This window comes from Quercus lobata, unplaced genomic scaffold (genome assembly GCF_001633185.2).
Source record: "Quercus lobata isolate SW786 unplaced genomic scaffold, ValleyOak3.0 Primary Assembly Scq3eQI_1999, whole genome shotgun sequence".
Lineage (NCBI taxonomy): Eukaryota > Viridiplantae > Streptophyta > Magnoliopsida > Fagales > Fagaceae > Quercus > Quercus lobata.
The window spans coordinates 103,105-112,777 of NW_022154714.1; the positions used below are offsets into that span (position 1 = coordinate 103,105).

Consider the following 9,673-nt stretch of genomic DNA (forward strand, 5'->3'; position numbering starts at 1 on the left):
TGACCCGAAACCTTTGAAAAATCACTCTCAGCTCTCTCAACCTAGCTCCCCGATCCCTAACCTGGCCGCCGTGCCCGCACAACCTCTCGCCGCCGTGCACTCAACCAACCCACAAACCTCACGCCTTTTAGCCTCCCTCGTCAATCGGTAAGCTCTCTCTCTCTCTCTTTCTCTCTCATAGATCCTCTCTCTCAATACCCATGTTTCTGTTTCTCTATTTTCATTGACACCCTTCAGAAAAAATTTGATCTTTTTGTGCTGCATATTTGTTTTCTCCGATGGGATTTAGATTTGTGTGATTTAAAGGTATTTTTTTTATTTGCTAAATTGTGTAGTATGGTTTAATGGGTACTAATTTATGTTGGGTTTATTATTGTTTCTCGTTTTTGGATTGGTATAGGTGAGGATTCAATTGGGTCAGGGATTAGCAGGCTCAGTAGTGAGGAACATGCTTAAGGAGGAGGGCTTTGGTGCCTTTTACAAGGTTTGGTTCTACAAAATAATAAAAAGTTTGGATTTTTATACAATATGATCTGTTTATCTCAGCTATAAAGACATGTATGTGTTTTCAAGTATCGAACTTGGTTTTTGTTATTCAAGATCTGTATTAAAAAAATGGATCTTTACAATGGTATAGTTGAGGATTTAAATTTATCATATAGTGTGTACATTAGGGTGATATCCTCATTATTTTCAAATGAGCTATATGGTTTGGATTGTGTTAAGTATTTGCCCGTTGTTTAGTTTGGTGTATGAATTTATGTAGAGGGTGCTTGTTTAAATGTCAGAATAAGAGGCTAAAGTATCAAATTGTTTATGTAATATGCTTTAGATTTTATATAATTTCGTTGATTTTAATTTATGGTTTTTGTGTGATAAGAAACAAATAGGATTGGATTTTGATGTAATGACAAGTACTTTTTATCCAAATGATGATTTTTAATGTTCAAAGTTTGGAGTCAGATAACATCATAACACTATTTGCTTACCAATTTTTTCAAACCTCACACAAGTAGAGCCCTATCTATTGTCAAACTATTGTTGTTTTGCTCTCGCTGCATATGTTCTTAGGTCCACTCTGCCATCTTTTTCTTAAGTGTATTATGAATGGCTTTCATTTGTACTAATAAGAGAAGTATGATAACCAAGTTTTATATGTATTATTTTAGGTGCATCATCAATTCCTTATTAGAGTGTCTCAAATTCTTTTTTCGATATTGTGTTTGTGTGTTACAGCATGGTCTATATGTACTACTGTTGGAGATATGGCTCACAAACCTGCATACTTTGTGCCTGGTAAGCTCTAATTTTTATGTCAACTTGGGGTGAGAATCATATGCTCAGTATAGTGAAAAAAAACTGAATAAAGGTGGATAGCAGCCTTATATGACATGATATTCTTGGTCAATAAAACAATAGCATAAGCAAATCTCAATAGAAGACCATCAAAACACTACAAAAAATATTAGAGCACCTCAAAATTCTGTTTAAGTATAAAGATAAACAACATGCTATGGCAATGCATTGTGTGGGATAATATTGTCACCAAGCTTATCAAGTGCTTTGACTAGAGTCAAGGTGGTTGAGCAATGCGACTCTTGATGATTGTTTTTATTGCATTCTTAAATTAGTTACACTTAAGGCAAACAACTGATTTTTATACATAGTTGTTTTTATTGCCTCAATTTTTATTTTATTTTTTGGGGGTGGGGAACCCTTTAGCATTGGCTAGAACTTGTACTCAACAGCCAAGGATTGCACACCCTATAATGAAAGCATCTTAAAAATCAACCAAATAGTTGCTACATCACTTGAATTTCCATTCTTTTACATTTTGCATGAATTGTCTGATTTGTTGATCAAACTTTTGACTGTCCTGTTCCATGGGTCAAAATTTTGCATTAATATTCTGTTTAGTTGACAGTTGTGTGACTCTTCATTTCAGTTAGTTTAATTCAGTTATTAGTATTTATTGGTGTGCACCACAATTTTAACAGACTGTCAACATTATTTTGATGTGTGTGTGTGTGTCTAAGCTATAAAGTTTTAGTGTATTATATCATATTTATTGGTTTTGCAGATTCGATGTCAGCCTGGAATCTTCTTAGAGAGTTCCAAATCAGGAAAGTTCACATGGCTGTTGTCCTTAATGAATATGGTGGAACTGAGGGAGTGTTTGATGTGGATGCAAACACTTCGATGTGGATGCAAACACTTCTATTGATTAGCTTTCTAAAGATTTAAACGTCAAAATGCCTGAGGTATATTACAACTTTATTGATTTAAATTATTATTCTGAAAAGTAAAATGTCAGGGGTACATTATTCTTTTTTAAATGCTAAATTCTTTTTCTTGGTCTGCATTATAAAGTATCTGTGCCCATGCCTATTCCCTCCTGGTTTCTCTAGTCCAACTACAATTGGTTGAAGGAATCTATCTAGTCCAGCCATTTCTTTGTGGTAGTTCACCTGTTTAACCATTATTTATGAATTTGTTACTAATAGTTGTAACAATTGTTTCTCTAATTTTTAAAGATATATTCTTTTGGAAATGTCTAGTTGAAATGAGAATATTAAGAAGGATAAGTGAAAGTACAAGGAAAAATAGGATTTAAAATGAAGAAATATGCTTAAAGATAGGGATGGCCCCTATTGATAATGAAAATATTTTTTTGATAAATCTGTTGATAATGAAACTTTTTCCAATGGCTTTGTGTTGACTCCAACCAATCCTAGGTGTTGATTCCTAGGTTTCTATAGGGCTTGGTGCTGATTTTAAGCAAACCTAGGTGTTGATTTGTAGGAATTATATCTGATTGATGATGAATTGACACTGTTCCCTTCTCTAATAGCTCTTATGTCTTGATAACTTGAAATACAATAGGAGATGATAAAGTGAAATTCACACCTTCATTTTTAAAGCCTTTTTAGATGATAAAGTTAGTGCCTCCCTTTTTGAAACTGAATATTTTTGCTTTTCACAGATAGTATCTTGGTAAATCCTTAGTCCTACCTTGTCTGACTGTCAACAATCTTGGTAAAATTGTGTCTTCAATAATTCAATCTTGATTGGTTTTAATATTTTTTTTTTTGTTATTATTATTTTTTTATAGGATTTTTTGTTATTATTATTGAAGTTTGAGTATGTGATGGTTGATGGGTTTTAATGAGTATGGTCTGGTTAGTATGTGATGCATTTTATTTAATGTTATAGCGTATAAATTATTGTTATTGGGTCTAATCATAATAGGGATCACCAAACTTCCAATTAACTTAAGAAAAAACATAGGAGAGATTTTGTTAAAGTGGAAATGACAAAAACAACTTCAGCCGTGGTTACCTACCTGGAGCACCATACACACAGACACACACCACACTCCTAACTCTAACTCGAGTTAAATTCAGAATGAGGACAATAATGTTTGTGACTCATTGTTTATAGAATGAGTTATGTTTGCAAAGGAAGATGATACTGAGGAGCAAAAAATGGCAATGAAAATATTGTGATTAGGCAATATTGGGATTGGGCTGGAAAAAAAAACTATAGCTGCGTTTTCTACAAAAAAACGCAGCTATAGGCAAAAATCTATGGGAGGCTGTAGCCGTGTTTCTAAAACGCAGCCCAAAGCAGGTCTATAGCCGCGTTTTTTTATGAAAACGCAGCTATGGGTCTCGCATCTGGGGTTGTGAGAAAACGCAGCTCTAGGCTATGTAAAACGCAGCTACAGACCTCGGTTTGGGCTGCGTTTTTGAAAACGCAGCTCTAGGTCCCCGCAGGGGCCTATAGCCTCGCTGCATAGGCTGTGTTTGGAAAACGCGACTTAAAAACGCAGCTATATCCTTTAGCTGCGTTTTTTATAGGCTATAGCTGCGTTTTGCAAATGCGGCTATAGCCTTTTTTTTTGGTAGTGAACAAAGCCATCTCCCTTAACTACAAGTCTTGGCTTTGTCATTGACTTTTGGAGTACAATAATATCATACTTTGGAATTACATTTAACGGTAGGGATTGGAGAGAGTTGTAAACAAGATGATTTTTTAGTTTTCTAATATTGCAAATAGATCATAACGTGTAAGTGTTAAAACCGCTCTAGATCATAACATGTCACAATTATAATTACTAATGTTATGATCTACAATATTAGAAATCATAACATATCTTATAAAATCATAAAGACTCTTATCGTTATACATTCCATGCAGCAGCCAACCAGAAGTAGTATTTAAATTCTAACTCGTGAATGCGCTTTAAAAATCCATCATGTTAGGATTTAATACACTATACCGTCCATCTACCAAAAGGTTGAGTCCGCTTATATTATTTGCTTCGAAGCAAATAATATAAGCAATATTATCCGCTTATATTATGTCGAAGCAATATTATGATTTCTAATATTGCTTCGACATCGCTAGCCAAGTAGAGTGCAGCTCGTGCTACATCTTCAACATTGAGAACTTGCCTTTTCAAGGCTCATTTGAATTGAGGGGAGAAGGAGGAAAAGTGAAGGGGAATAGAGTAGAGTAGAGAACACATTTAAATAGTAATAGAATATCTAGTAAAAAATTCTACATTGGGTAAGGTAGAACTTGCCAAAAGTGGTAAGTTTTTATTTCCTTTTTAAAAATAAACGGCATGGATCTTTATTGATTGTAAATAATAAAATTACAAAACCAGAACTAAAGTGGTGACTAGTTGTGATAATACACTAGTCACAACATATCAATTTTAAACACTTACGAAGTCACAAAGACTCTTATTGTTATACATTCCATGCAACAGTAAACAAGAGTTGGGGAGTAGTACTTAAATTCTAACCCATGAAGGCGCTAAAAATATTCACCATGTTAGGATTCACCACACTATACCCTCCATCTACCAAAAGGTTGAGCCCGCTTATATAATTTGCTTCATCGCTAGCCAAGTATAGTGCTGCTCGTGCTACATCTTCTGCCTTGAGAATTTGTCCCTTTAGATTACCAACAAGATTACTTAGTGCGTCTTCTGCTTGAGACTTATCAGATTCACTCATCTCTGAAGACATACCAGTCCCCACGACTGCAAATGGAGACACGCAATTTACTCTTATACCATATTAGCCAAGCTCAACTGCCAAGCCTTTAGCTACCCCACAATTGCCCACTTTGAGGCTGCATAAGCATGACTTGAAATTCCTGCTATTGCTGTGGCTGCACTAGTAAATAGTATGCATCCTTTGCGCTGTGGTACCATAACCCTTGCGGCATGTTTGGCTCCTAGAAAAGAGCCAACCAAGTTCACACTAATAGTTCGCTCTAGATCTGACTTCTTTGTATCCAGAATTCTCCCTAATGGGCTAGGGCAGTCTATGATGCCCGCATTGTTATACATTATATCAAGTTGTCCATGTTTGGCAACGGTGGTGTCAATACGATTGCAGATATCATCTTCATTTGTCACATCGCAATGGATATAGCTAACATTTTTCCCAAGCTTATCTGCAATTTCTTGGCCTAGGTTATCTTGTACATCAGCAATGACAACGTTGGCACCGTGTTCATGGAAGAGATGCACGGTACTTGCTCCAATCCCGCTTGCTCCACCAGTTATGATTGCCACTTTGCCGTCTAGCCTGAAGATGGAGTTGAATTAGTGGAGGAACACGGTACACATTTCCCACATGTAAAATCATGTCTGATTCAAAACTTGAGTAATATGTTGTACTATTTCTGGTTACATTATATAAAATATGATATAAGCTTATGCCAAATCAAATTAAAGTTTTATGTTTTAACGGTTCAACCTTTAAAATCTCTGAAAATGACAGAAAGAAAAATGAAGTTGTTTGAGCATCATCTCAGGACGTGTAAACTTGTGTGGAACTTTAAGGTACTAAAATTTTAGAATTTAGTTGATGCAGAATACGCCATGCATATGGGCCATATCACTAGCCAAAAATGCTGTTTACTTCGACAATAAAATATACTACAAATGGTATTATATATATACATGAATAGTGGATATTTAACTGTCATACATTAATTAGAGTGATGCACAATATATTAGTTGATCTTAATGAAAATAACGTAAAGCAAAACATGCATAAAGCAATGTAAGAACTTAGTGAACCACACAGTTTCCGACTTTTTTGCCATTGCCATTGCTAACCGGGAGAAGGAGATAAAGAGGAATATTTTCTAACCCTTCGAAGTATGGGAATAGATTGTCTACGACCTTTGATTTATATGCTCAAAAGAAAGACAAAGAAGAGGGATCGTGCCACAAGTAGCCTCATGAATTTATCCAGTTAAATTTATAGGTTAAGCTCCGAAGCCTAAAATCGTATTCACGTGGCAAGTGGGTTGGGTTTTTTTATTTATTTTTTTAAATTTTTTATTAAATTATAAGGTGGGTGTTTATTAACCCAAAAGTCTATGGCAGTTAATTTATCTTCCTTAGGTTGGCTGCATTATTTTGTTCATTCAATAATCTTCATTATGTTGGCTGCATTATTTTGTTCATTCAATAAATGTGGCAATTCATGTGTATAACTCTCTAAAGTTTTTATGCATGTTGATGCATGTAGGGGCGGCCAAAACCCACCGAGTAATGGATACCCAATCCAAAAGTGTTGGATATTACCTGATTTATCTTGGACAAAGAGAATGGATTGGATTTTTCCCAAACTCGAAATTATTGAGCTAGGTATAATGTTTATTGATTTATAAGTATGGCTATTATCATTGAATTTGAAAATTAACTGGTAGCCTTTTTGAACTTTAATCTCATTATTTACGTACTTTTTTTGAGACATTATTTATTTACATTAAACTAAGTACTTGCTACCCAATCAAATGCAAGTTAGGTGGGAAAAAAGAAATGGCAAGTTACTAGCTTAAGACTTTGTTCAGAACTAAATTTGCAATTTGTTGCTACATCAACTCATGCTCCACATTGGCTAGGCCTTCTCTTCACGGCCTGAATTGCTTAGCTCATGCTCAACATTGGTCCCCTCCCTCCCCCCATTCAGCTAAGATTAATGTTGATGTGGCCGTGGGCCTACGTTTCTTTGTCATTGCAGCTGTTAATAGAGACTGGAGAGGGGAGCTGGTATTTGCTTGTTAAAAAAAAAAAGAAAGTGAACACCACCCTCCCTCTCCAGGCTGAAGCTGCGGCTTTGAAGTGGGTGCTATCCTTAGCATCCTATTTGGATTTTGAGGCTGTGTGCGTCGAGTCAGATTCTCAGATTTGTGTCAATCTCTTGTCTGACAAAGAATCTACCCCTCCTTGGCATATCAAGTCCATCATTGCTGATGTTTGGGCTCTCTTATTTGCTTCCCCAAGCATCCAAATGCCATGAGTAAAAACACCAATAATATATTACATGAGGTGTGGTTTGATGGTAGGAGCTTTTATCCAGCACCTAGAAAGAAACTGTTCAAGCGATAGTCCTAACAAAGCTTGCGTGGTACACATAGTACTGTTCATTACTGTTATGTGGTGTTGGGTCGATAAGCCTATACTAGAGACCCTTTTTTCCATTTAGCCAAAAAAAAAAAAAGAAGCAATAATATTGTACTATCGTGTACCATTTATATGAAAATGCAGTAGTTCATTGTGACTTGTCCATTGAAGACTGCAAAAGCGTACAGACTTTTACAGGTTTAATGATGTCGCACAGTTGCACGACACTTCTCCTTTACAATTACAATGGCAAACCCAGTAATTTTCGAAGACAAATTATCTTAAATAAAGTGAGAGAAAGCGAGTATATTTTACTGTATTCATTTAAAAAAAAATTCAACTTTTTAAGAGAATTAATTTGTTGTTTTTTAGTTAAAAAAAGTTATAAATTTCCAAAATTATTTTATTAGTTTAAATAATAATTAAATAATGGTATTGAATTTTCAAAGTCCATTACATTAGAGGACATCCCAAAATATAATAGATGATTAATAATTTGAGATGGAGAGAATATTAGATGTGTATATTTAAAAATTCACAATAAATTACATTTTTTTTTATACTTTGCATGCTTTCAATAATTATCTCTTCCATCAAAAATGTTTGTTTCCTAATTTTTAATTTTAAAATTATTTAATAAAAATGAGTTTGGCATACTCATTAAGAAGAAAAATGAGAACTTATGAATTAATGGTGAGACCACCATTCATGTCAAGAGAGGTAGTAAGACATTACTGTACTCAAGAAGTACGAAATAATTTTCAAGATGGAGCATAATTATACAATACTTTGGGAAGGGATGGATGTAGCCTTTATCAATTGCCCCCCCACCCCCCTGGTCCCAAATTGTTAAAAAAAAAGAAAGAATATATACTAGGTATTAATTTTAGCAATTTTTTTCTATAAAATTACACTTTGCCCCTTTAATATATAATATCATTAATTCTTTTAAGAGTAATGTTAAAGTCACAAATTTTTCTACAATATTTTTACAAACTATTGGGGTAACAAATTTTTATTGGTTCTCATCTAGGCCTACTACTTAAACCACTTTTTTACTTACTAATAACTACTCATCACATCAGTAATTTGTAAAAAAAATTATAACTCTATCATTTTCTTCTTTTTAAAGACCATAAAAAAATCTATAAATTTAAATTTTAAAACAAAATATATAAGCCTAAAAAAATTAGCGCAACAACAAAAATGACCAATAGTGAAGATAAAAAAATTTAAGTCTAATCAACTAATTTTACCCAATACAAACAACCCAACCTTTTAAAAAATTTCAAACAAAATAATTATCCTTACCCAACAACATGCATCAAAATCATAAAAAAATAAAAAAAACCTCAATGACTAAGCCACCACACACAACCACTGGCAGAGCCCCCACCGGGGGGGGGGGGGGGGGGGGGGGATGCACCCCTTGAGTTTTGAAAAACTCTCTTAATATAGTACTAAAATGAAATAGAAAATAGAAAATAAGAAGAACTAAATCACCGATCTCCACCCCCCCCCCCCCCCCACAATGTTTTTGACAAAAAAGATATACGACAATTTCAATCCTAAAAACTAAAGTAACTATGGATCTAGGACTAGAATAGAGTACTGTAGCCCTAGGTCCTTAGCATGGCCGATTAGTTTAGTACTTAAATTAAATTTATTATAATTTGATAATAGAAATTTGTTCATTTTTTTTAATTGATATTAGTGGCTTGGATAATTAAATTAATTTATCATTATAAACTTGTTTATTCTATCAATTTGAGGAATTGAGGTTATAAAATTTAATATTCAAGATTTCATATTTCATAATAACTTATGGGGGAGAGATCTACAATTGATGCAAAAATGACCTCTCATGTTGTTTGCACCAATTTAGTTTAGCATCAATTATAGGTGATTTTAGTGCTATGAAAGAGCGTAAAAGCAACTTTTTTAAGTTAAAGTTAATTTGTGAAATTAAGATTTTTTTAGTAATTTTTTTTATACATAAGAACTTTATTGTGTTTACCTTGGCTCTCCCCTTAAAATATTTCCTAGCTTCGCCATTGCACATAACCAACAACAAAGCCACCTCCCTTAACTACAAGTCTTGGCTTTGTCATTGACTTTTGGAGTACAATTATATCATACTTTGGAATTACATTAAGGGTAGGGATTGGAGAGAGTTGTAAACAAGATGATTTTTTAGTTTTCTAATATTGCAAATAGATCATAACATGTAAGTGT

General features: G+C 34.0%; 1 long non-coding RNA gene and 1 pseudogene across 1 annotated transcript; one reads left to right on the forward strand and one right to left on the reverse strand.

Moving 5' to 3' along the window:
- Positions 1-430: 430 nt before the first annotated feature.
- Positions 431-2,092, forward strand: LOC115973055. Its single transcript, XR_004087599.1, has 3 exons — positions 431-484; positions 1,237-1,296; positions 2,081-2,092. It is a non-coding gene; the product is annotated as an uncharacterized LOC115973055 (long non-coding RNA).
- A 2,692-nt stretch (positions 2,093-4,784) lies between these two features.
- Positions 4,785-5,623, reverse strand: LOC115973068 (annotated as a pseudogene).
- Positions 5,624-9,673: the final 4,050 nt, after the last annotated feature.